The 27,911-nt window shown below is 40.9% G+C and overlaps 1 protein-coding gene across 2 annotated transcripts in view; it reads right to left on the bottom strand.

Moving 5' to 3' along the window:
- Positions 1-27,911, bottom strand: part of TNFAIP8L1 (TNF alpha induced protein 8 like 1) — a 97,807-nt gene that overhangs the window by 30,857 nt on the left and 39,039 nt on the right. The window contains exon 1 of one of the 2 annotated variants that reach the window (XM_053703160.1): positions 859-1,041. The exons of the other annotated variant lie outside the window; for it this stretch is intronic. The gene's annotated coding sequence lies outside the window, so the exon portion shown is untranslated. Of the gene's footprint in view, positions 1-858; positions 1,042-27,911 lie in introns of those variants that run through there. 2 annotated transcript variants of the gene reach the window in all.

Raw genomic sequence — 27,911 nt, 5'->3', positions numbered from 1 at the left:
TGGTTCATGAAACTTCTTTAGAATCTTTAAGAGGGTTTATGCCCTGACATCAGTTACCCAAGAATGCAAAAAGGTTTAAAGAACTTTCCTCTTCGGTACATATGTCCTATAGTAACGGAGCATACTTAGCTAATCTGGACTTAAGCTGGGGAACCCTGTTAATTTGATTGCCCATATGTGATGAGGTTTTTCCATTTATCAAAGCAAAACTTTTAATTTGTTTATATCAAGTGATTTGCTCCCCCTAGACCACTGGTTTTCAAACCTGTACTCAGGCCTCCCTAACCGGCCACATTTTGAGGTTATTTGAACTAAAGCACAGGTGAAACAATCAGCTGATTAGTAACCAGGGTGATTTTACCTGCTCTCATCCCAGGTTATCCTGAAAACAGGTTTGAAACCCAGTGCTCTAGACTACTCTGTATGCACACACTTTGCTTTATTGCTTTCTTAAAGGGTCATTAAACATCTTTTACATTTAGGTAAAAATTGTGCTTTTTTCCCCCCTTGCTTCCTAGAGAGGCCAAAAAGCTGCATCTATTTCTAATGTCCCTTTAACACATGACATAACATACTGCTGCTATTGTATAACATCTCTAGTCACAACTCTGCAAACCAACTCTTTTTTCTTTAGTACCAGTCTTCAAAACATATGTTTATTTAACCCTGTCACTGCCACGGCATTGCTTTTCAACAGTCATACATAAAACTTTTCTATTAACCATTAGTTTCCTTTCCTGCTCTACCCCCTGACACAGATATAGGCGACAGTATCATATTGTAACCCTGACAACTGTCTGAGTTTGCAGCAGGTACCCCCAAACCCTTTTCCCCCTCTGGGTATAGCAAGATGCTGACCTTGGAAACAGCTGTGAGTAGTTCCCTTCTCACGGTGCAGTCACTTGAGTGAGACTGTGAGCTCTGCAGGTCGGCCGCCTTTAGGACAGTGGTCCCTTTCTTAAGATCTGTTTAATTAGCTGATGCCCCAACACACACACAGGAAGGGAGGAACAAGCAGAGGTAATGAGTTCTGACATTTCCTGCTATTGTGATGTCTGCCGGAGGAGGAATGAGAGACAGAAGCAAAAAAACAAAGACCCCCTCCCCCCCCCCATACACACAATATTTTCCCTATCCTACCATTCCCTGTGCAGCAAAAGGATCCTGTATCCCGACCCCCTGAATTATGCATGGAAATATGAGATACTTCAAACTGCTTAGACACAACAGTGAGTAACATATTCAGCATCTCACATGCACAGTGTCATACAAACTACAGACTTTTCATTTACCTGCAGAGAATTCTGTAGCAGAGCTGAATAACACCTGCAGCCAACACAATGCACCTTACAGGTGCTCTCATTTAAACACCTGTTCTGCACATCATTGTAAACAAATTAGAACTGGATGTGTCAGTGCATAAAACCTCTTGTAGAATAAAATAGAACAGGTATAGTTAATATTCTCACTTGAAAAGTAGATTGATTTCTTTTTCTTTTTTGTTATATTGTGTTAGTGATAGTAAAACAATAATCAGACTTTCATGCAAACACTCTAATGCAAAAATAGCATAAAAATCATTTGCTATGGGGTGGATCATAATCCTTTATGTATCTAATAATTTTCAACAGAAAATCACCAGTATTGTCTATAAGGAATTTGTAGATAAATGGTATGATGGGTTGTTTTTTTCTTCTTCTTCTTCTAAAGGACCGTGACCAACCTCTATGTGTTTAACCCTAAAAAAGTCATGCTTTTGAAACACAACACATTGCATCCTCTGAGCAGGATACAGCTGGTGACTGGTGGATACCTGCGTATGCTATTCCTAATTGGCTCACTCACTGTTTGCTGCTCAAGGCTGCAATGTCTTCTGTGTTTAGTTTTATGGACTATACGAAGGACTAAATTACAAGTGGAGCCCACAAGTGAATGTTAAAGGGATATGAAACCCCAATTTTTTCTTTCATTATTTAGACAGAGCATACAATTTTAAACAACTTTTCAATTTTCTTCTATTATCTAAGCTGGTTAATTCTCTGAAGTATCCTTTGTTGAAGAAGCAGAAATGTACTACTTGGAGCTAGTTGAACATATCTTGTGAGCTAATGACAGGGTACAAATATGTGCAGCCACCTCCCAGTAGTGCATTACTGCTTTTACAACAAAGGATACCAAGAGAAAGAAGCAAATTGGATAGTAGAAGTAAATTGGAAAGTTGTTTAAAAACATAATTTATGTAAGAAATTACCTGATAAATTCATTTCTTTCATATTTGCAAGAGTCCATGAGCTAGTGACGTATGGGATATACATTCCTACCAGGAGGGGCAAAGTTTCCCAAACCTCAAAATGCCTATAAATACACCCCCTCACCACACCCACAATTCAGTTTAACGAATAGTCAAGTAGTGGGGTGATAAAGAAAGGAGCGAAAGCATCAACAAAGGAATCTGGAAATAATTGTGCTTTATACAAAAAAATCATAACCACCATAAAAAAGGGTGGGCCTCATGGACTCTTGCCAATATGAAAGAAATGAATTTATCAGGTAAGTTCTTACATAAATTATGTTTTCTTTCATGTAATTGGCAAGAGTCCATGAGCTAGTGACGTATGGGATATCAAATACCCAAGATGTGGAACTCCATGCAAGAGTCACTAGAGAGGGAGGGATAAAAATAAACAACAGCCATATGCTGAAAAATTAATCCACAACCCAAAATATAAGTTATTCTCATGAAGAAAAGAAAAACTTAAAACATCAGCAGAAGAATCAAACTGAAACAGCTGCCTGAAGAACCTTTCTACCAAAAACTGCTTCTGAAGAAGCAAATACATCAAAACGGTAGAATTTAGTAAATGTATGCAAAGAGGACCAAGTTGCCGCTTTGCAAATCTGATCAACTGAAGCTTCATTCTTAAAAGCCCACGAAGTGGAGACTGATCTAGAGAAACCTCTATGACTTAGCACTAAGCGTTCAATTTCCATACCTTCAAATTTAATGATTTGAGATCCTGATAGAAAAACGGACCTTGAGACAGAAGGTCCGGCCTTAACGGAAGTGGCCAAGGTTGGCAACTGGACATCCGAACAAGATCCCGCATACCAAAACCTGTGGGGCCATGCTGGAGCCACCAGCAAAACAAATGATTGTTCCATGATAATTTTGGAGATCGCTCTTGGAAAAAGAACTAGAGGCGGGAAGATATAAGCAGGTTGATAACACCAAGGAAGTGTCAGCGCATCCACTGCTTCCGCCTGAGAATCCCTGGACCTGGACAGGTATATGGGAAGTTTCTTGTTTAGATGAGAAGGCATGAGATCTATTTCTGGAAGACCCCACATCTGAACAATCTGAGAAAACACATCCGGATGGAGAGACCACTCCCCTGGATGTAAAGTCTGACGGCTGAGATAATCCGCCTCCCAATTGTCTACACCTGGGATATGAACCGCAGAAATTAGACAGGAGCTGGATTCCGCCCAAACAAGTATCCAAGATACTTCTTTCATAGCATGGGGACTGTGAGTCCCACCCTGATGATTGACATATGCCACCGTTGTAATATTGTCTGTCTGAAAACAAATTAACGGTTCTCTCTTCAACAGAGGCCAAAACTGAAGAGCTCTGAGAATTGAACTGAGTTCTAAAATATTGATTGGTAATCTCGCCTCTTGAGATTTCCAAACCCCTTGTGCTGTCAGAGATCCCCAGACAGCTCCCCAACCTGAAAGACTTGCATCTGTTGTGATCACAGTCCAGGTTGGCTGAACAAAAGAGGCCCCTTGAACTAAATGCTGGTGATTTAACCACCACGTCAGAGAGTGTCGAACATTGGGATTTAAGGATATTAATTGTGATATCTTTGTATAATCCCGGCACCATTGATTCAGCATACAAAGCTGGAGAGGTCTCATGTGAAAACGAGCAAAAGGAATTGCGTCCGATGCTGCAGTCATGAGGCCTAAAACTTCCATGCACATAGCCACTGAAGGGAATGACTGAGACTGAAGGTGCCGACATGCTGCAACCAATTTCAAACGTCTCTTGTCTGTTAGAGACAGAGTCATGGACACTGAATCTATCTGGAAACCTAAAAAGGTGACCCTTGTCTGAGGAATCAAGAAACTTTTTGGTAAATTGAAACTCCAACCATGTTTTCAAAGAAACAACACTAGTTGATTCATGTGAGATTCTGCAGAACGTAAAGACTGAGCTAGTACCAAGATATCGTCCAAATAAGGAAACACCGCAATACCCTGTTCTCTGATTACAGAGAGTAGGGCACCTAGAACCTTTGAAAAGATTCTTGGAGCTGTTGCTAGGCCAAATGGAAGAGCAACAAATTGGTAATGCTTGTCTAAAAAAGAGAATCTCAGGAACTGATAATGTTCTGGATGAATCGGAATATGAAGGTAAGCAGTCTATTGTAGACATATAATGTCCTTGCTGAACAAAAGGCAGAATAGTCCTTTATAGTCACCATCTTGAAAGTTGGTACTCTTACATAACGATTCAAAATTTTCAGATCCAGAACTGGTCTGAATTAATTTTCTTTCTTTGGGACAATGAATAGATTTGAATAAAACCCCAGACCTTGTTCCTGAAAAGGAACTGGCATGATTACCCCTGAAACCTCCAGGTCTGAAACACACTTCAGGAAAGCCTGAGATTTTACTGGATTTACTGGGATGTGTGAGAGAAAAAATCTTCTCACAGGAGGTCTTACTCTGAATCCTATTCGGTACCCCTGAGAGACAATGCTCTGAATCCATTGATTTTGGACAGAATTTGCCCAAATATCCTTGAAAAACCTTAATCTGCCCCCTACCAGCTGAGCTGGAATGAGGGCCGCACCTTCATGCGGACTTAGGGGCTGACTTTGGTTTCTTAAAAGGCTTGGTTTTATTCCAATTTGAGGAAGGCTTCCAATTGGAAATAGTTTCCTTGGGGGAAGGATTAGGTTTTTGTTCCTTATTTTGACGAAAGGAACGAAAACGATTAGAAGCCTTAGATTTACCCTTAGGTTTTTTATCCTGAGGCAAAAAAACTCCCTTCCCCCCAGTAACAGTTGAAATAATAGAATCCAACTGAGAACCAAATAAATTATTACCTTGGAAAGAAAGAGATAGTAATCTAGACTTAGATGTCATATCAGCATTCCAAGATTTAAGCCACAAAGCTCTTCTAGCCAAAATAGCTAAAGACATGGATCTAACATCAATTTTGATAATATCAAAAATTGCATCACAAATAAAATGATTAGCATGTTGTAGTAAACGAACAATGCTATATAAGTCAGAATCCAATTCTTGTTGCGCTAATTTCTCCAACCAAAAAGTTGAAGCAGCTGCAACATCAGCCAAAGAAATTGCAGGCCTAAGAAGATGACCTGAATATAAATAGGCTTTCCTTAGATAAGATTCAAGCTTCCTATCTAAAGGATCTTTAAAGGAAGTACTATCTTCCATAGGAACAGTGGTTCGTTTAGCAAGAGTAGAAATAGCCCCATCAACTTTGGGGATCTTTTCCCAAAACTCTATTGAAATTGCTGGTAAAGGATACAATTTTTTTAAACCTTGCAGAAGGATTAAAAGGAGTACCCGGCTTATTCCATTCCTTAGAAATCATATCAGAAATAGCATCAGGAATAGGAAAAAACTCTGGAGTAACCACAGGAGGTTTAAAAACAGAATTTAAACGTTTACTGGTTTTAATATCAAGAGGACTAGCTTCCTTAATATCCAAAGTAATTAACACTTCTTTTAACAAAAAACGCATATACTCCATTTTAAATAAATAAGTAGATTTGTCAGTGTCAATATCTGAGGAAGGATCTTCTCAATCAGATAGATCCTCATCAGAGGTGGATAATTCATTATGTTGTCGGTCATTTGAAATTTCATCAACTTTATGAGAAGTTTTAAAAGACCTCTTACGCTTATTAGAAGGCGGAAATGCAGACAAAGCCTTCTGAATAGAATCAGTAACAAATTCTTTAAAATTCATAGGTATATCATGTACATTAGAAGTTGAAGGAACTGGGGGGCGTGTCTCTGGGCAGCACCTTGAATGGTAGCAATATTGGGAGCTCCGTGTGGATCACTGATAATTTGCCTGTTACCAGTGAATAAAATGATCATTTAGCTATATCATTCTAAAACTCAGACTCTACTGATCAAGATAATTTGACAGCTGAACTTTTTGTGAGAACACCGCAGTTGCACACCAATCCGGAGCGTTGAGGCCTAAGGCAAGCTCTTCACTGAGAGGCTCTCAACACCCCCCCCCGGTAATATTACAGGCCGGGTACGCAGTGCATAGTCACTGTAAAAACTACTTCACTTTAAGCCTACGTTATCCATGATTATTTAATACTGTACATGCCATACGCTTCTGATTGATGGTGAATTGAGAGCCTTTTCAACCACGCAAGCACCTATTAAAGATGGCGTCTGGCGCCAACATACTTCTTGAGGCTGTAGCAGGTTTATTACATGAGCACCATGAAAAGATACTACGAACCTGGTCTGCTGAATGGAGTACCCTCCGTGCGCTAACTCAGCAAATTGGACGTCCAAGCGAGTCACCTGAGCAACCCGGCAAAGTTTCAAGTGTTCAGGAGCTCATCCCCGACCTGCCAAGCCCTCCACCCCAAGCCCAGGTTAAGGCGACTCAGAATCTGAGCGTACCCGCAAACAACCCTCTAGCCAATTCCCCAGATGGCAATTTCTGCACGAGTGTGTTAAAGATACACCCCTCCATGAAGCAACTGAGCACAGGAGAACCGCAGACTGTTGCTAGAGTGGGTGCGGGTGTCATATCCCTAAAGGTGACTCACCATTCCCTGAACCTTAGGGACACTGTCGAGCTGTTCCAGAAGCATGACGACTGGGGGACCGGTGGTCCTGCAGAGCTACAGACCATCACAGCGCTGTCCACTGTTGCGGAGGAGGAGATAGGGGCCAGGGGAGAGCACCCCGCAGGACTTGCTTCACGTGAGATGAGACCGGTTTCTTTCCTGCAGTGTCTCAGATGGTACACGCTAGAGAACACTTGCCAGATAAATCCGGATCCTAAAAGAGACACCGCAGTCCGAGACACCTACACCCCCTTCATACCTAGTAGCTCGCAGAGGGATCGGCTCTTTAGACAGACCTGCGGGTTTGTTTTGAGCTCCTGCAGTGTGGAAGGGCCAGCTGGGCAACAACTTGCAAACCGGCCCTTGAAGACATGTTTGGTAGATGCAAGCTTGCCTCAGAGATGCGGAGTGGGTTAACCAGACCATGAAGGCACTTGGTCTTAGCGCTTCTACAAGCTTTTACAAGGCCTACCTAAAATCAGGTATAGAGTGACTGTGGCTCGACATAGAGACTAAACTTTGTTTGCCTTATATAGTGGCAATATCTACTTCCATATCAGCTTTTATTTCTGATTATGCCAATGGACAATCACAGCGTTCCTGAACCCTTCCTGTTCTATTTCTATTTCTCCCATAGCATTACCCGCAGTCACAACTATCTGTTTATTTAAATCGCACTCCTGTCCACAGAGGGAATCTACTTTGAGGGCTATGTGGACTGCAGCTTTAAGTTCACAGCGGAGTTTAAGCTACCATGGCTAAGAGGACTGCTACTTTTTCCTTAATTTTCCCCATTTATTTTAGCTTGCACTAAATTAATTTGTCTGGTTTAGCTCCCCTTTGGGAAGTATCACTGTATATATGTTAGTGACTCCTAGCACAAACTCATTGGTTTTGCGCACATAATTTTATACCCCATCAGGTTTGTTTTATGATATGCTTGTACAGTACACAATGGTCATAACATCTGTTCACTGATGCCTTGTGAATTACTATGTCTGTTTAAGGCCCTTTCACTGGTATATATGTAAGTACCGATTCTTAATGTCTGCTAATGTGAATGAGGTTCATTATGTTGTCTAGAATAGACCAATAATTCTGCTAGCATGTATCTCAGTGTGGGGTTGTATCTTCATGTAAAGTTTAAACTTCCCTTAGTTTAGTAGCAAGCATTGTAAATATAACGTCTGTCTTGTAGTAGTTAAAATGGACGATCACAAGTAGCTTAGACAGAGACCTAGTGCAGAGTCAGGTTTCTACCTCTAGATGGTACTACAGTACAGAATGTTCCACGGCCCATGCTGGTTTCCTATGCCTAGGTAGATCAGATAATAGGGTTGATCTCTCTTAGATCAAACAAAGAGTGCCCTGTTTTGCCATATCCCCCCAGCTCCCCACTTATCTGCTGGATCCCTATTCTGGATTGTCCATCAATAACCATTACTCTTGAAAGGAGGAACCCATTCTGCCCTTAATACTCAGATTCTGGTAGGGGACAACTATTAACATAGTACCACCTCAGAATTGTGTTCCTTTTATTAACCCTGATAACTGCGCATAATTGTGGTATACTCATGTTTCAAGGTAATGATAATAGGACTGTATTTTTCTAGTAATATTGAACAGTTATTAACTGCAGTAATCAGTACATTAATTGTTAAGTTGCTGAGTAATCTTAGGTACAACAAAGGTCAAATAACATGTATCTGCTGTACTTTATTTTCCCACAGGGGCCGCCTTAGTCCTTCAAATCTCCCCCAGTAGTACAACCCAATTTTCAGCTGCCCAAAAATCTTAATTTTTAATTAGGTGTGCAATTTTTAACCTCTTAATGGAAAACACTGTCCAATAACCTATGGGCTTTTATTTAGGTATGCTAGGCTTGAAGTGGGATGGTATTTGCCTATTTAGTTTGTTTCAAACCTCTATAGTTTCTTAGTTTCCTTTGTTTTTATCATTAATACTATAAATTCACATAGTCCTTTCCTAGAGGGCCCAAAAGTGGCCCTATATTTTCACACACCTCCGTTATTTATCATATAATAAGTTGAAGTCCAAGAGTGACTTAGTGTGCCAAAGGTGGTGTAAGAACCAAATATATTTAATTTGAGGTTTGAATTTTCCTGGGTCACTAATATTTATCTCATTCAGATGTATTTGTCTCAGATATTCTTTTTTTCAAATACTGTCTTATTGGTACACTAGAGATCTGCTTCATTCTAGCTTTTTGTATGTTACACAGATGTTCATGCCTCTATTATGCCTGTTTTTATCATCAGTTTGTCAACAAGCGATATGTAAGATTTGTGTGACATGGTCAGTTATGTATCATGACCCTGCATATTATTTCATTGTAATGTTTTTGAAACCTCAATAAAAACTTTAAAATAAAAAAAAAGAAGTTGAAGGAACTGCAACCGGCAATGTACTATTACTGATGGACACACTATCTGCATGTAAAAGTTTATCATGGCAACTAATACAAAGGACATTAGGAGATATAATCTCCACAATTTTACAACAAATGCACTTAGCTTTGGTAGAACCGATGTCAGGCAGCAAAGTTCCAACAGATACTTCTGAGGCAGATTCAGATTGAGACATCTTGCAGAATGTAAAAGAAAAAACAACATATAAAGCAAAATTATCAATTTCCTTATATGTCAGTTTCAGGAATGGGAAAAAATGCAAATAGCATAGCCCTCTGACATAGGCAAGAGGCAAACAGCAATGGGGCAAATAAATAATGAAAAAAGTTTGGCGCCAAGTATGACGCACAACGTAACTTAAATTTTTCTTGGCGCCAACCATGTCCGGAAATGACACACTCGCGTCACTAACGATGCAACCCTGTGTGAAACCTCTGCGTCAATTACGACGCCGGAAATGACGAACTTGCGTCAACGTACGTGCCTTTCGCGCAAAAAAATTATCGCGCCAAGAATGACGCAATAAAGTGTAGCATTTGGCGCACCCGCAAGCCTAAGTCAGCCCGCAATTTGAAACAAAGTAGTCAATTGAAAAAAAGACTAAACCCCAGGTAAGAAAAAAATATTTCTTAATATTAAATTTCCCCAAATATGAAACTGACAATCTGCAAAAGGAAAGACATGAACCTGACTCATGGCAAATATAAGTACAATACATATATTTAGAACTTTATATAAATGCATAAAGTGCCAAACCATAGCTGAGGTGTCTTAAGTAATAAAAACATACTTACCCAAAGACACCCATCCACATATAGCAGATAGCCAAACCAGTACTGAAACAGTTATCAGTAGAGGTAATGGTATATGAGAGTATATCGTCGATCTGAAAAGGGAGGTAGGAGATGAATCTCTACGACCGATAACAGAGAACCTATGAAAAACAGAATTTATGCTTACCTGATAAATTACTTTCTCCAACGGTGTGTCCGGTCCACGGCGTCATCCTTACTTGTGGGATATTCTCTTCCCCAACAGGAAATGGCAAAGAGCCCAGCAAAGCTGGTCACATGATCCCTCCTAGGCTCCGCCTACCCCAGTCATTCGACCGACGTACAGGAGGAAATATGCATAGGAGAAACCATATGATACCTTGGTGACTGTAGTTAGAGAAAATAATTCATCAGACCTGATTAAAAAAACCAGGGCGGGCCGTGGACCGGACACACCGTTGGAGAAAGTAATTTATCAGGTAAGAATAAATTCTTTTTTCTCCAACATCGGTGTGTCCGGTCCACGGCGTCATCCTTACTTGTGGGAACCAATACCAAAGCTTTAGGACACGGATGAAGGGAGGGAGCAAATCAGGTCACCTAAATGGAAGGCACCACGGCTTGCAAAACCTTTCTCCCAAAAATAGCCTCCGAAGAAGCAAAAGTATCAAATTTGTAAAATTTGGCAAAAGTGTGCAGTGAAGACCAAGTCGCTGCCTTACATATCTGGTCAACAGAAGCCTCGTTCTTGAAGGCCCATGTGGAAGCCACAGCCCTAGTGGAGTGAGCTGTGATTCTTTCAGGAGGCTGCCGTCCGGCAGTCTCATAAGCCAATCGGATAATGCTTTTAAGCCAAAAAGAAAGAGAGGTAGAAGTTGCTTTTTGACCTCTCCTTTTACCAGAATAAACAACAAACAAAGAAGATGTTTGTCTGAAATCCTTAGTAGCCTCTAAATAGAATTTTAGAGCACGGACTACGTCCAAATTGTGTAACAAACGTTCCTTCTTTGAAACTGGATTCGGACACAAAGAAGGTACAACTATCTCCTGGTTAATATTTTTGTTGGAAACAACTTTCGGAAGAAAACCAGGCTTAGTACGCAAAACCACCTTATCTGCATGGAACACTAGATAGGGCGGAGAACACTGCAGAGCAGATAACTCTGAAACTCTTCTAGCAGAAGAAATTGCAACCAAAAACAAAACTTTCCAAGATAATAACTTAATATCTACGGAATGTAAGGGTTCAAACGGAACCCCTTGAAGAACTGAAAGAACTAGATTTAGACTCCAGGGAGGAGTCAAAGGTCTGTAAACAGGCTTGATTCTAACCAGAGCCTGAACAAATGCTTGAACATCTGGCACAGCTGCCAGCCGTTTGTGAAGTAAAACAGATAAAGCAGAGATCTGTCCCTTCAGAGAACTTGCAGATAATCTTTTCTCCAAACCCTCTTGTAGAAAGGATAGAATCTTAGGAATTTTTATCTTGTTCCATGGGAATCCTTTAGATTCACACCAACAGATATATTTTTTCCATATTTTATGGTAAATTTTTCTAGTTACAGGCTTTCTAGCCTGAATCATAGTATCTATTACAGAATCTGAAAACCCACGCTTTGATAAAATCAAGCGTTCAATCTCCAAGCCGTCAGTTGGAGGGAAACCAGATTCGGATGTTCGAATGGACCTTGAACAAGAAGGTCCTGTCTCAAAGGTAGCTTCCATGGTGGAGCCGATGACATATTCACCAGGTCTGCATACCAAGTCCTGCGTGGCCACGCAGGAGCTATGAAGATCACCGAAGCCCTCTCCTGATTGATCCTGGCTACCAGCCTGGGAATGAGAGGAAACGGTGGGAATACATAAGCTAGGTTGAAGGTCCAAGGTGCTACTAGTGCATCTACTAGAGTCGCCTTGGGATCCCTGGATCTGGACCCGTAGCAAGGAACCTTGAAGTTCTGACGAGACGCCATCAGATCCATGTCTGGAATGCCCCATAATTGAGTTATTTGGGCAAAGATTTCCGGATGGAGTTCCCACTCCCCCGGATGGAATGTCTGACGACTCAGAAAATCCGCTTCCCAATTTTCCACTCCTGGGATGTGGATTGCAGACAAGTGGCAGGAGTGATTCTCCGCCCATTGAATTATCTTGGTCACTTCCTCCATCGCCAGGGAACTCCTTGTTCCCCCCTGATGGTTGATATATGCAACAGTCGTCATGTTGTCTGATTGAAACCTTATGAATTTGGCCTTTGCTAGTTGAGGCCAAGCTTTGAGAGCATTGAATATCGCTCTCAGTTCCAGAATGTTTATCGGGAGAAGAGATTCTTCCCGAGACCATAGACCCTGAGCTTTCAGGGGTTCCCAGACCGCGCCCCAGCCCACCAGACTGGCGTCGGTCGTGACAATGACCCACTCTGGTCTGCGGAAGCTCATTCCCTGTGACAGGTTGTCCAGGATCAGCCACCAACGGAGTGAATCTCTGGTCTTTTGATCTACTTGAATCGTCGGAGACAAATCTGTATAATCCCCATTCCACTGTCTGAGCATGCACAGTTGTAATGGTCTTAGATGAATTCGTGCAAAAGGAACTATGTCCATTGCTGCAACCATCAATCCTATTACTTCCATGCACTGCGCTATGGAAGGACGAAGAACAGAATGAAGTACTTGACAAGAGCTTAGAAGTTTTGATTTTCTGACCTCTGTCAGAAAAATCCTCATTTCTAAGGAATCTATTATTGTTCCCAAGAAGGGAACTCTTGTTGACGGGGACAGAGAACTTTTTTCTTTGTTCACTTTCCATCCGTGAGATCTGAGAAAGGCTAGGACGATGTCCCTATGAGCCTTTGCTTTTGACAGAGACGACGCTTGAATCAGGATGTCGTCCAAGTAAGGTACTACTGCAATGCCCCTTGGTCTTAGAACCGCTAGAAGGGACCCTAGTACCTTTGTGAAAATTCTCGGAGCAGTGGCTAATCCGAATGGAAGAGCCACAAACTGGTAATGCTTGTCCAGAAAAGCGAACCTTAGGAACTGATGATGTTCCTTGTGGATAGGAATATGTAGGTACGCATCCTTTAAATCCACCGTGGTCATAAATTGACCTTCCTGGATGGTGGGAAGGATCGTTCGAATGGTTTCCATTTTGAACGATGGAACCCTGAGAAATTTGTTTAGGATCTTGAGATCTAAAATTGGTCTGAATGTTCCCTCTTTTTTGGGAACTATGAACAGGTTGGAGTAAAACCCCATCCCTTGTTCTCTTATTGGAACTGGATGAATTACTCCCATCTTTAACAGGTCTTCTACACAATGTAAGAATGCCTGTCTTTTTATTTGGTTTGAAGATAATTGAGACCTGTGGAACCTTCCCCTTGGGGGTAGTTCCTTGAATTCCAGGAGATAACCTTGAGAAACTATTTCTAGTGCCCAAGGATCCTGAACATCTCTTGCCCAAGCCTGAGCAAAGAGAGAAAGTCTGCCCCCCACCAGATCCGGTCCCGGATCGGGGGCCATCCCTTCATGCTGTTTTGGTAGCAGTGGCAGGCTTCTTGGCCTGCTTACCCTTGTTCCAGCCTTGCGTCGGTCTCCAGGCTGGTTTGGGTTGTGAAGTATTACCCTCTTGCTTAGAGGATGTAGAATTAGAGGCTGGTCCGTTTCTGCGAAAGGGACGAAAATTAGGCTTATTTTTAGCCTTAAAAGACCTATCCTGAGGGAGGGCGTGGCCCTTTCCCCCGGTGATGTCTGAAATAATATCTTTCAAATCAGGCCCAAACAGTGTTTTACCCTTGAAAGGGATGTTAAGCAATTTTGTCTTGGAAGACACATCCGCTGACCAAGACTTTAGCCAAAGCGCTCTGCGCGCCACGATAGCAAACCCTGAATTTTTCGCCGCTAATCTAGCTAATTGCAAAGCGGCATCTAAAATAAAAGAGTTAGCCAATTTAAGTGCTTGAACTCTGTCCATAACCTCCTCATACGAAGATTCTTTATTGAGCGACTTTTCTAGTTCTTCGAAACAGAAACACGCTGCCGTAGTGACAGGAACAATGCATGCAATTGGTTGTAGAAGGTAACCTTGCTGAACAAACATCTTTTTAAGCAAACCCTCTAATTTTTTATCCATAGGATCTTTGAAAGCACAACTATCTTCTATAGGAATAGTAGTGCGTTTGTTTAGAGTAGAAACCGCCCCCTCGACCTTGGGGACTGTCTGCCATAAGTCCTTTCTGGGGTCGACTATAGGAAATAATTTCTTAAATATAGGGGGAGGAACAAAAGGTATGCCGGGCCTTTCCCACTCCTTATTTACTATGTCCGCCACCCGCTTGGGTATAGGAAAAGCATCGGGGGGCACCGGAACCTCTAGGAACTTGTCCATCTTACATAATTTCTCTGGAATGACCAAATTGTCACAATCATCCAGAGTAGATAATACCTCCTTAAGCAGTGCGCGGAGATGTTCTAATTTAAATTTAAATGTTACCACATCAGGTTCAACTTGTTGAGAAATTTTTCATGAATCTGAAATTTCTCCCTCAGACAAAACCTCCCTCCTGGCCCCTTCAGATTGGTGTGAGGGTATGTCAGAACAGTTATCATCAGCATCCTCTTGCTCTTCAGTGTTTAAAACAGAGCAATCGCGCTTTCTCTGATAAGTAGGCATTTTGGATAAAATGTTTGCAATAGAATTATCCATTACAGCCGTTAATTGTTGCATCGTAATAAGTATTGGCGCACTAGATGTACTAGGGGCCTCTTGTGTGGGCAAAACTGGTGTAGACACAGAAGGGGATGATGCAGTATCATGCTTACTCCCCTCATTTGAGGAATCATCTTGGGCAATATCATTATCTGTGGCATCATTGTCCCTACTTTGTTTGGACACTATGGCACAATTATCACATAAATTTAAATGGGGAGAAACCTTGGTTTTCATACATATAGAACATAGCTTATCTGATGGTACAGACATGTTAAACAGGCTTAAACTTGTCAACAAAGCACAAAAAAACGTTTTAAAATAAAACCGTTACTGTCACTTTAAATTTTAAACTGAACACACTTTATTACTGAATATGTGAAAAAGTATGAAGGAATTGTTCAAATTGTTTCACCAAAATTTCACCACAGTGTCTTAAAGCCTTAAAAGTATTGCACACCAAATTTGAAAGCTTTAACCCTTAAAATAACGGAACCGGAGCCGTTTTTACATTTAACCCCCTATACAGTCCCAGCTATCTGCTTTGCTGAGACCCAACCAAGCCCAGAGGGGAATACGATACCAAATGACGCCTTCTATAAGCTTTTTCAGTGGTTCTTAGCTCCTCACACATGCATCTGCATGCCTTGCTCTCCAAAAACAACTGCGCATTAGTGGCGCGAAAATGAGGCTCTGCCTATGACTAGAAAAGGCCCCCATCTGAAAAAGGTGTCCAATACAGTGCCTGCCGTTTTTTTAAAACAATCCCCAAGATTATGATAACTATTAAGAGTTATAATCTGCAAAATATGCTTAGCAAAGTAATCGTTTTAGCCCAGAAAAATGTCTACCAGTTTTTTAAGCCCTTATGAAGCCCTTTATTCTTTTACTTAATCTAAGAAAATGGCTTACCGGTCCCCATAGGGGAAATGACAGCCTTCCAGCATTACATAGTCTTGTTAGAAATGTGGCCAGTCATACCTCAAGCAGAAAAGTCTGCCAACTGTTTCCCCCAACTGAAGTTACTTCATCTCAACAGTCCTGTGTGGAAACAGCAATCGATTTTAGTAACGTTTGCTAAAATCATCTTCCTCTTACAAACAGAAATCTTCATCTCTTTTCTGTTTCAGAGTAAATAGTACATACCAGCACTATTTTAAAATAACAAACACTTGATTGAAGGATAAAAACTACATTTAAACACCAAAAAACTCTTAACCATCTCCGTGGAGATGTTGCCTGTGCAACGGCAAAGAGAATGACTGGGGTAGGCGGAGCCTAGGAGGGATCATGTGACCAGCTTTGCTGGGCTCTTTGCCATTTCCTGTTGGGGAAGAGAATATCCCACAAGTAAGGATGACGCCGTGGACCGGACACACCTATGTTGGAGAAAAGACCCCCGTTAGGAAAATCATTGCATTCAATAGGTGATACTCTCCACGTCCCTCTGACATTCGCTGTACTCTGAGAGGAATCGGGCTTCAAAATGCTGAGAAGCGCATGTCAACGTAGAAATCTTAGCACAAACTTACTTCACCACCTCCATAGGAGGCAAAGTTTGTAAGGTTTGGGAAACTTTGCCCCTCCTGTTAGGATTGTATATCCCATACGTCACTAGCAGCCACCTCCCAGTAGTGCATTACTGCTTCTACAACAAAGGATACCAAGAGAAAGAAGCAAATTAGATAGTAGAAGTAAATTGGAAAGTTGTTTAAAATAGAAAGCTAAATAATCAAAGTAAATCTTTTGACTTTTGTGTTCCTTTAAAAAAGGTTTAAATAAATAGCGCAGAGTGCGCTAGTATCGCTGAGTTAAAGGGACACTGAACCCAAATTTTTTCTTTCGTGATTCAGGTAGAGCATAAAATTTTAAGCAACTTTCTAATTTACTCCTATTATCATTTTTTCTTAATTCTCTTGGTATCTTTATTTGAAAAGCAAGAAAGTAAGTTTAGATGCCGGCCCATTTATAGTGAACAACCTGGGTTGTTTTTGTTGATTGGTGGATAAATTCACCACCCATGAACAAGTGCTGTCCATCGCTCTAAACCAAAAATTGTCTGGCTCCTTAGCTTAGATTCCTTCTTGTTCAAATAAAGATAGCAAGAGAACGAAGAAACATTGATAATAGGAGTAAATTAGAAAGTTGCTTAAAATTGCATGCTCTGTCTGAATCAGGAAAGAAAAAAAAAATTGGGTTCAGTGTCCATTTAACCCTTTGAGTGCTAAGCATTTTCCCACCTGGGTGCTAAGCTGGATTTTAGGGTTTTTTATTTTTTAAATATTTATTTTGTAACTTTTTTTTTTCAGATCCCCAAGACTTATACCGTAGGAAAGGTTAGGCGATTACCTTTCCAATGGTGGGTCTTGGGGGTCTGTAGCTGCTTAGATGCCTGAGATACAGGCATCTAAGCAGCATGCCCCATTTCCCTATACTGTCTATTGTAAATTTTAAATAAAGTTGCGCAGTGATGTCATCACGTCATTGCACGTGACGTCACTGCGCAAAACGTGAAGCCCTGGCGATGCCTGTCACTATGCAGGCCTAATCACCGGGGTAGGAGTGGGTGGGAGCCCCCAAATCTCCCTCAAGGTGGGAGAGTACTAGCGATGGCTCTGAGCCGTCGTTAGCACCTGACTGAGACAATTTGCGATGGCTCAGGGGGTTAAGTGTTGCGCTTGAGCACAACACAAAATAGAGCTGGAGAATGTAGCGCTTTTATAGAGTTAAAGGGATATGAATCCCAAATCTTTTCTTTCATGATTCAGATAGAGCCTGAGATTTTAAGAAACTTTCTAATTTACTCCTATTATCAATTTTTCTTTGTTCTCTTAATATCTTTATTTGAAAAGGCAGAAATATAAGCTTAGGAGCTGGTCTATTTGTGGTTAAACACTCTGGGTAGTGCTTGCTGATTGGTGACTACATTTAGTAAATTAGAAATTTGCTTAAAATTGCATGCTCTATTTGAATTATGAAAGAAAAAATGTGGGTTTCATATCCCTTTAAAGTAAAGTGTTAACGCTTGAACTTATACATAAGAAATCATAGGCCACAAGTTGGCCATCCCTGATATAGAGTATACAATTTTAAACAACTTTTTAGTTTACTTCTATTATCTTATTTGCTTCATGTTCTTGGTATCCTTTATTGAAAAGCATAACTAGGTAGGCTATGCATTTTGTGACTGGCTCACTTGATATTTTCAGGTAGTTCTCAGTAGTGCACAGTTCCAGCTTCAACAAAGGATACAATGAAGTGAATTGGAAAGTTGTTTAAAATGGTATGCTCTATCTCAGGGGTCAGCAACCTTGGGCTCTCAGATGTTTTGAAACTACATTTCCCATAATGCTGAGACACTCTTTAGGCTGTCTGAGCATCATGGGAAATGTAGTTCCAAAACATCTAGGGGTCCAAGGTTGCTGACCCCTGCGTCTATCTCACTGCTTTTCAAACCTGTCCTCAGGCCTCCGTAACAGTCCAGATTTTCAGGATTACCTTGGATGAGAGCAGGTAAAATAACCACGTGCACTAATAAGATGATTATTTCACCTGTGCTCTAGCACAGGTGAAATAATACCTGTCCTCAGGCCTGTTAGCAGGGCCTGAGGACAGGTTGGAAAACCAGTGCTCCATTTGTATAATGAAAGAAAAAAAAAGTGTTTCTCGTTTCTTTAATATGTTCTAGGGCTGCAACTAACGATTATTTTCATAATCGATTAATCGGCCGATTATTTTTTCGATTAATCGACTAATCGGATAAAAAGAGAATCAATAATAGTTTTCTATGTTTTAAATAAAATCCACATAATGAGTGTTACAAATATAAACTTCAGACGAAAACTTTACATTAACACAACTGTTTCTTCAATTTTTAAGCAGCAGAGCACAGTTTTATAATTAAACAAAACAAAACCACAAACTGTTTGAGAAGAGGTAGAACTAGAAAGAGTTAGACTATCACTGTTAATAACATTCAGAAATGCAAAAATCTCAACATGTCCACATGCTTCTGGCTAAGTCTGGTTCTCTGTTTGCAGCTATATTTCCTGCAGCAGAGAAAAGGCTGTTGAGGTGTATAAGTAGGGTTTTGCCAATTTCATCAAAGTGGGATATTTATCTTTGTTAGCTCTTCACCAATGCTAAGTGTTTCTACCTTGGCAAGGGGCCTCTGAATAAAGTAACCCTTGACTTCATTCTAACATAAAAAATATCTTGAATATCTATATGCAATGGTAAATAACCAGCTATAAGGTTAGGGGAAATATCTAGTCCGCTCTAAAAATAACGAATGTATACAGGTGGCCCTCGGTTTACAACGGTTCAATTTACACCGTTTCAGAATAACAACCTTTTTTTTCAGTCATGTGACTGCTATTGAAAAGCATTGAGAAGCAGTCCATTGATTAAAATAGCCAGTAGGTTGAGCTGTCCGCTTGTGTTGCAGCAAAGATATGCAAGCCAAGCAAGCTGAAATTAATCAGTTTAACCAGACCTGAGCTATTGAGCAGCTTGCAAAGGAACAAGATCTTCCTGTCTATAAATCAGTCCAGATTGGAATGCATAGAAAGAACTGTTTGTAGAAAAATGCAAGTAAAGTCTGTGTTGTGTGATTATTTTATTAGGTTTATAATGCTGTTTAGCAAATGTTTTTGTTCATTTAACTTAGTTTAATTATATATTCTGTGTTGTGTGGTTATTTTATTAGGGTTATAATGCTGTTTAGCATTTAAAGTCTTCATTTCAAAGCTTTAAAAATAATGTATTAGGTGTTACTTATGACAATTTTGAGAGGGGCCTGGAACCTAACTCCCTCACTTCCCATTGACTTACATTATAAACTGGGTTTCAATTTACAACGGTTTCGATTTACAACCATTCCTTCTGGAACCTAACCCCGGCGTAAACTGAGGGCTACCTGTACTTATAAAGGTTGAATCTGGTACATATTATCACAATTTATTAAAAATATAAAAAAAACAAGATCAAAAGCGCTAAGGATTTTATATCAATAACAGGACAAAGCCTTACACATTTATTTATACAGTACATATAATCAGCAATAGCAAGCAATACGCTAATAATTGTGCAAACATATAATAGTGCACATCAATTTAAATAACTCCCATCAATCTAGGAGCAAGGTGTAAATAACAAGCTTGGCACTATATCATGAAAAGCATAGTTCCAAATCACCAGATTTAATATAAACAATCCAAATGATGACTATTATAAGCCAGGGGTAGTTGTAAACGTATACTGTCCTGAAAAAGTGAAAAGTAGACGTCCTTTAGGCTAAGGACATTACCATAAAACACAATACCATATGCAGGAGTTCATTGGAGTGAAGCAGCTGGTGTTGTGCACAGACCAACTAATTGCAAACCAACTAATCGATTAATCGATTATGAGATTCGTTGACAACTATTTTCATAATCGATTATTATCGATTATGCCGATTAGTTGTTGCAGCTCTAATATGTTCTATAGAAAAACAAAATGAAACCAAAGAGAATAGGGAGAGCGCTCACTGTTGTAAAAATATATAAAGTCCCAACTCTCGGGAAGCACGGCTATGCCAAGCGCTATCCCACTGGATGGTAGGGGAGCTACACACAGTCCAAGTTATCACAGTCACGGTTTATCCGGAACAATAAAGTGTGTCATTCAAAACATTAAAGTAATAATATACACTTGACCACTTAGCTGATATCACACGAATAACTCACACCCTTGGCAAGTAAATAAAATAAAAGTCCCTCAAAGGAACCGAGATATAGGTATTTTGCCACAGTTAACAGCATGTACACAGGTGTCTCACCACCTTGGCAATGAGTCCGTTCACTTACGGTATACTATACAGCTCCTCATGTGCATATCACTTCCTGCACGGTTATCTGGTATTTCGCTGCAGCGTTGTAGCCGAGGAGTCTCTCCTCCCGTATGTGGACACCGTCGACCCCACGGAAACCTGATCCACTCACAGGGGGGCGTGTCCAAAGACCAATACGGGCTGACGACTGCGTCGTCACTCACAGACCTTCTCCAATCAGCGGCCTCCTTGGTAACCCATCAGGTGAGGTGGCGTCTGTTATTCATCTCTGGTAGCACAATGGTGCTTTAATCCTTCCAATGAGAGTATAAACAAAGAGCCAGTTGTCTGGGTGCTCTAGAAAGATGAAGCAGATATAGTAAATGGTGCTCCCCTCCACTCCAGGAGTTTAGCAATGTGTGTCATAAGGACCAGGCAGAGTGCTAAGCGCTCTTACAGGCAAAGAAACAGTCCCTAATAAAAGAATGAGCGATAGCTAAAATAGTTATAAATAAAACATAACGTTTATTATTGTACTGTCATAAAAACAGGATAGTCAAATAACAGAGAGAGGCAAGGACACCTCTAGGCTGGCAGGCTTACGCATTTCGGCATAGCGCCGTAATCATAGCAGAAAAACAGAACACAAGCCTGGTTTCTGAATGACTGAAAAAATCACCAAACAAATGGAGAAAGACAATGGATTGTTAACCCTTTTACGCCGTTGTATTTCGTCCGAATTTTGCTGGGCTTTAGCGTTGAAGGACGAAATACAACGTCCTAACCGCTTGGCTTTCCTGAAGCCACTGGCGCGTCTGGAGGGCATGCCTAGCATCATAGGGAAGCCCCTCCTGAAGGGATCCCATCATTGAAATCTCGTGATCACGTGCACAATCGCGATATTTCAATTTGTTTACATCGGAACCGTTGTTTCAATGTAGACACGTTAACCCCGGCACAAAAGGTTTAACAGGGCACTGGGATTTCCAATTAAAAGAAAGACATTTACAAGCAAGGCCCTAAACTGACACCCATGACTGTACAACAGCTTTAGGTCTTATTTAAAAGTTTCAACACAAAAATAAACTGCAACACTGCACTGTACAGCTATTATTTGCAGTTTTTGATGAATCTGGTTTTAGTGATGAGGTTAATTCATCATGCCAGCCCTGTTTATGTTTTACAAAAAAACAATAATATATCATTATGCCTTGATTACAGTATTCTGATTTGACAGACCACTTTAAAGGTATTCACATTATAAAAATGTATTTTCTTTCTAAAAAAAAAACAGTTCCTAAAAAACTACACCTGTGACCTAATATACACTGTGCTATTTTGTGGCACTAATTTATTAGAGAAAATTATGTTTAACATTTTCCAAAAATGATTTTTTTTAACCCAGGCATTTAACATATAGTTTAGTAGTTATGCATAATGAAACAACTTCGCAATACATTTTATTATTTATTTTGTCTCCTTTTTATGTAATTTAGCTCTGACATTTCAGAGATTTCTAATTTTTAGAACATGAAAAGCACCTTGTTTTTGACTGTGCAACATAACTGCTCCTAATTGGCTTTAATTGATAACTAGATATGTGCATTTGTCACTTTCGTTTAGCCATGAATGCCAAATATGGCGGCCTCCGTTTTTTGAGCTGGATTTCTTCTTCTGAAAGTGCAACACACAAATATTTGTGCAAATCAAGATCTTTGTGTGTTGCACGTTCACAAGAAGAAACCCAGCTCCGAAAATAGTTGAATGTTTACAGCAGCAATGCAAACTAGGCCATACTTTGCAAACATTTATTTAAAGGGATAGAAAGGCCAAAAGTGAAATGTGCATCAGTGCATTTCAATTTAAATACAAGCATTTTTGCAGTAAATAAATGATTATCAAATGTATTACTTTGTTTCAGGGGCATATTTGTGCCTTTTCTGTGAATTACCAACACAAGGTATATGTTGTTTTTGTTGTTGCAAACAATTTTAGAAATATTATTATTATTTTCGGAAAGGACCACTCATTACAACTTTCCAATAAGTGGTCTCATGACTCTCTGTCAATTATGGGGGGGCAAAAGACGGGCTACACCACTACTACTAGCTTGATTTATCAAAGTGTTATTGAATGCACCTTGTTGTATATTTTTGCATTATTTATGATATAAAAATGCGCCTTTTCTCCAACATAGGTGTGTCCGGTCCACGGCGTCATCCTTACTTGTGGGATATTCTCTCTTCCCCAACAGGAAATGGCAAAGAGCCCAGCAAAGCTGGTCACATGATCCCTCCTAGGCTCCGCCTTCCCCAGTCATTCTCTTTGCCGTTGTACAGGCAACATCTCCACGGAGATGGCTTAGAGTTTTTTGGTGTTTAAATGTAGTTTTTATTCTTCAATCAAGAGTTTGTTATTTTAAAATAGTGCTGGTATGTACTATTGGTATGAAGATTTCTGTTTGTAAGAGGAAAATGATTTTAGCAACCGTTACTAAAATCGATGGCTGTTTCCACACAGGACTGTTGAGAGGAATTAACTTCAGTTGGGGGAAACAGTGAGCAGACTTTTGCTGCTTGAGGTATGACACATTTCTAACAAGACTTGGTAATGCTGGAAGCTGTCATTTTCCCTATGGGATCCGGTAAGCCATTTTTATTAAATGAGAATAAAGGGCTTCACAAGGGCTTTAAAGACTGGTAGACATTTTTCTGGGCTAAAACGATTGATATATAAGCATTTTTAATACTTCATAGTTTTGAGGAGTTATTTTATTCTTGGGAATTATGTAAAATAACCGGCAGGCACTGTATTGGACACCTTTTTCACTGGGGGCCTTCTCTAATCATAGGCAGAGCCTCATTTTCGCGCCTCTATTGCGCAGTTGTTTTTGGGAAGCAAGACATGCAGATGCATGTGTGAGGAGCTCAGATACATAGAAAAAGCTTACCGAAGGCGTCATTTGGTATCGTATTCCCCTTTGGGCTTGGTTGGGTCTCAGCAAAGCAGATACCAGGGACTGTATAGGGGTTAAATATAAAAACGGCTCCGGTTCCGTTATTTTAAGAGTTAAAGCTTTCAAATTTGGTGTGCAATACTTTTAAAGCTTTAAGACACTGTGGTGAAATTTTGGTGAATTTTGAACAATTCCTTCATACTTTTTCACATTTTCAGTAATAAAGTGTGTTCAGTTTAAAATTTAAAGTGACAGTAACGGTTTTATTTTAAAACGTTTTTTGTACTTGGTTATCAAGTTTATGCCTGTTTAACATGTCTGAACTATCAGATAGACTATGTTCTGTATGTGGGGAAGCCAAGGTTCCTTCTCATTTAAATAGATGTGATTTATGTGACACAAAATTTAGAGAAAATGATGCCCAAGATGATTCCTCAAGTGAGGGGAGTAAGCATGGTACTGCATCATCCCCTCCTTCGTCTACGCCAGTCTTGCCCACTCAGGAGGCCCCTAGTACATCTAGTGCGCCAATACTCCTTACTATGCAACAATTAACGGCTGTAATGGATAATTCTATCAAAAACATTTTAGCCAAAATGCCCACTTATCAGCGAAAGCGCGACTGCTCTGTTTTAGAAAATACTGAAGAGCATGAGGACGCTGATGATATTGGTTCTGAAGTGCCCCTACACCAGTCTGAGGGGGCCAGGGAGGTTTTGTCTGAGGGAGAAATTTCAGATTCAGGGAAAATTTCTCAACAAGCTGAACCTGATGTGATTACATTCTAATTTAAATTGGAACATCTCTGCGCTCTGCTTAAGGAGGTGTTATCTACTCTGGATGATTGTGAGAATTTGGTCATCCCAGAGAAATTATGTAAGATGGACAAGTTCCTAGAGGTCCCGGGGCCCCCCGAAGCTTTTCCTATACCCAAGCGGGTGGCGGACATTGTAAACAAAGAATGGGAAAGGCCCGGCATACCTTTTGTCCCTCCCCCTATATTTAAGAAATTGTTTCCTATGGTCGACCCCAGAAAGGACTTATGGCAGACAGTCCCCAAGGTCGAGGGGGCGGTTTCTACTCTAAACAAACGCACTACTATCCCTATAGAAGATAGTTGTGCTTTCAAAGATCCTATGGATAAAAAATTAGAGGGTTTGCTTAAAAAGATGTTTGTTCAGCAAGGTTACCTTCTACAACCAATTTCATGCATGGTTCCTGTCACTACAGCAGCGTGTTTCTGGTTCGATGAACTAGAAAAGTCGCTCAATAAAGATTCTTCTTATGAGGAGATTATGGACAGAATTCATGCTCTCAAATTGGCTAACTCTTTTACTTTAGACGCCACTTTGCAATTGGCTAGATTAGCGGCGAAAAATTCAGGGTTTGCTATTGTGGCGCGCAGAGCGCTTTGGCTAAAATCTTGGTCAGCGGATGCGTCTTCCAAGAACAAATTGCTTAACATACCTTTCAAGGGGAAAACGCTGTTTGGCCCTGACTTGAAAGAGATTATTTCTGATATCACTGGGGGTAAGGGCCACGCCCTTCCTCAGGATAGGTCTTTCAAGGCTAAAAATAAACCAAATTTTCGTCCCTTTCGCAGAAACGGACCAGCCCCAAGTGCTACATCCTCTAAGCAAGAGGGTAATACTTCTCAAGCCAAGCCAGCCTGGAGGCCAATGCAAGGCTGGAACAAAGGTAAGCAGGCCAAGAAACCTGCCACTGCTACCAAGACAGCATGAGATGTTGGCCCCCGATCCGGGACCGGATCTGGTGGGGGGCAGACTTTCTCTCTTCGCTCAGGCTTGGGCAAGAGATGTTCTGGATCCTTGGGCGCTAGAAATAGTCTCCCAAGGTTATCTTCTGGAATTCAAGGGGCTTCCCCCAAGGGGGAGGTTCCACAGGTCTCAATTGTCTTCAGACCACATAAAAAGACAGGCATTCTTACATTGTGTAGAAGACCTGTTAAAAATGGGAGTGATTCATCCTATTCCATTAGGAGAACAAGGGATGGGATTCTACTCCAATCTGTTCATAGTTCCCAAAAAAGAGGGAACATTCAGACCAATCTTAGATCTCAAGATCCTAAACAAGTTTCTCAAGGTTCCATCGTTCAAAATGGAAACCATTCAGACAATTCTTCCTTCCATCCAGGAAGGTCAATTCATGACCACGGTGGATTTAAAGGATGCGTATCTACATATTCCTATCCACAAGGAACATCATCGGTTCCTAAGGTTTGCCTTTCTGGACAAGCATTACCAGTTTGTGGCACTTCCATTCGGATTAGCCACTGCTTCAAGAATTTTCACAAAGGTACTAGGGTCCCTTCTAGCGGTGCTACGACCAAGGGGCATTGCAGTAGTACCTTACTTGGACGACATACTGATTCAAGCGTCGTCCCTACCACAAGCAAAGGCTCATACGGACATTGTCCTGGCCTTTCTCAGATCTCACGGGTGGAAAGTGAACGTAGAAAAAAGTTCTCTATCTCCGTCAACAAGAGTTCCCTTCTTGGGAACAATAATAGACTCCTTAGAAATGAGGATTTTTCTGACAGAGGCCAGAAAATCAAAACTTCTAAGCTCTTGTCAAGTACTTCATTCTGTTCCTCTTCCTTCCATAGCGCAGTGCATGGAAGTAATAGGTTTGATGGTCGCGGCAATGGACATAGTTCCTTTTGCGCAAATTCATCTGAGACCTTTACAACTGTGCATGCTCAGTCAGTGGCATGGGGATTATACAGACTTGTCTCAGACGATACAAGTAGATCAGAGGACCAGAGATTCACTCCGTTGGTGGCTGACCCTGGACAACCTGTCACAGGGGATGAGCTTCCGCAGACCAGAGTGGGTCATTGTCACGACCGACGCCAGTCTGGTGGGCTGGGGCGCGGTCTGGGAACTCCTGAAAGCTCAGGGTCTTTGGTCTCGGGAAGAATCTCTTCTCCCGATAAATATTCTGGAACTGAGAGCGATATTCAATGCTCTCAAGGCTTGGCCTCAGCTAGCAAAGGCCAAATTCATACGTTTCAATCAGACAACATGACGACTGTTGCGTATATCAACCATCAAGGGGGAACAAGGAGTTCCCTGGCGATGGAAGAAGTGACCAAAATCATTCAATGGGCGGAGACTCACTCCTGCCACTTGTCTGCAATCCACATCCCAGGAGTGGAAAATTGGGAAGCGGATTTTCTGAGTCGTCAGACATTTCATCCGGGGGAGTGGGAACTCCATCCGGAAATCTTTGCCCAAATTACTCAATTGTGGGGCATTCCAGACATGGATCTGATGGCCTCTCGTCAGAACTTCAAGGTTCCTTGCTACGGGTCCAGATCCAGGGATCCCAAGGCGACTCTAGTAGATGCACTAGTAGCACCTTGGACCTTCAACCTAGCTTATGTATTCCCACCGTTTCCTCTCATCCCCAGGCTGGTAGCCAGGATCAATCAGGAGAGGGCATCGGTGATCTTGATAGCTCCTGCGTGGCCACGCAGGACTTGGTATGCAGACCTGGTGAATATGTCATCGGCTCCACCATGTAAGCTACCTTTGAGACAGGACCTTCTTGTTCAAGGTCCGTTCGAACATCCGAATCTGGCCTCACTCCAACTGACTGCTTGGAGATTGAACGCTTGATTTTATCAAAGCGAGGGTTCTCAGATTCTGTCATTGATACTCTTGTTCAGGCCAGAAAGCCTGTAACTAGAAAAATCTACCATAAAATATGGAAAAAATATATCTGTTGGTGTGAATCTAAAGGATTCCCATGGAACAAGATAAAAATTCCTAAGATTCTATCCTTTCTTCAAGAAGGTTTGGAGAAAGGATTATCTGCAAGTTCTTTGAAGGGACAGATTTCTGCTTTATCTGTTTTACTTCACAAAAAGCTGGCGGCTGTGCCAGATGTTCAAGCTTTTGTTCAGGCTCTGGTTAGAATCAAGCCTGTTTACAAACCTTTGACTCCTCCTTGGAGTCTCAATTTAGTTCTTTCAGTTCTTCAGGGGGTTCCGTTTGAACCCTTACATTCCGTAGATATTAAGTTATTATCTTGGAAAGTTTTGTTTTTGGTTGCAATTTCTTCTGCTAGAAGAGTTTCAGAGTTATCTGCTCTGCAGTGTTCTCCTCCTTATCTGGTGTTCCATGCAGATAAGGTGGTTTTGCGTACTAAACCTGGTTTTCTTCCGAAAGTTGTTTCTAACAAAAACATTAACCAAGAGATAGTCGTGCCTTCTTTGTGTCCGAATCCAGTTTCAAAGAAGGAACGTTTGTTGCACAATTTGGATGTAGTTCGCGCTCTAAAATTCTATTTAGATGCTACAAAGGATTTCAGACAAACATCTTCCTTGTTTGTTGTTTATTCTGG

The sequence above is a fragment of the Bombina bombina genome, chromosome 2, assembly GCF_027579735.1.
Source record: "Bombina bombina isolate aBomBom1 chromosome 2, aBomBom1.pri, whole genome shotgun sequence".
NCBI classification, from domain to species: domain Eukaryota; kingdom Metazoa; phylum Chordata; class Amphibia; order Anura; family Bombinatoridae; genus Bombina; species Bombina bombina.
This window is presented reverse-complemented; position numbering and strand designations above follow the sequence as displayed.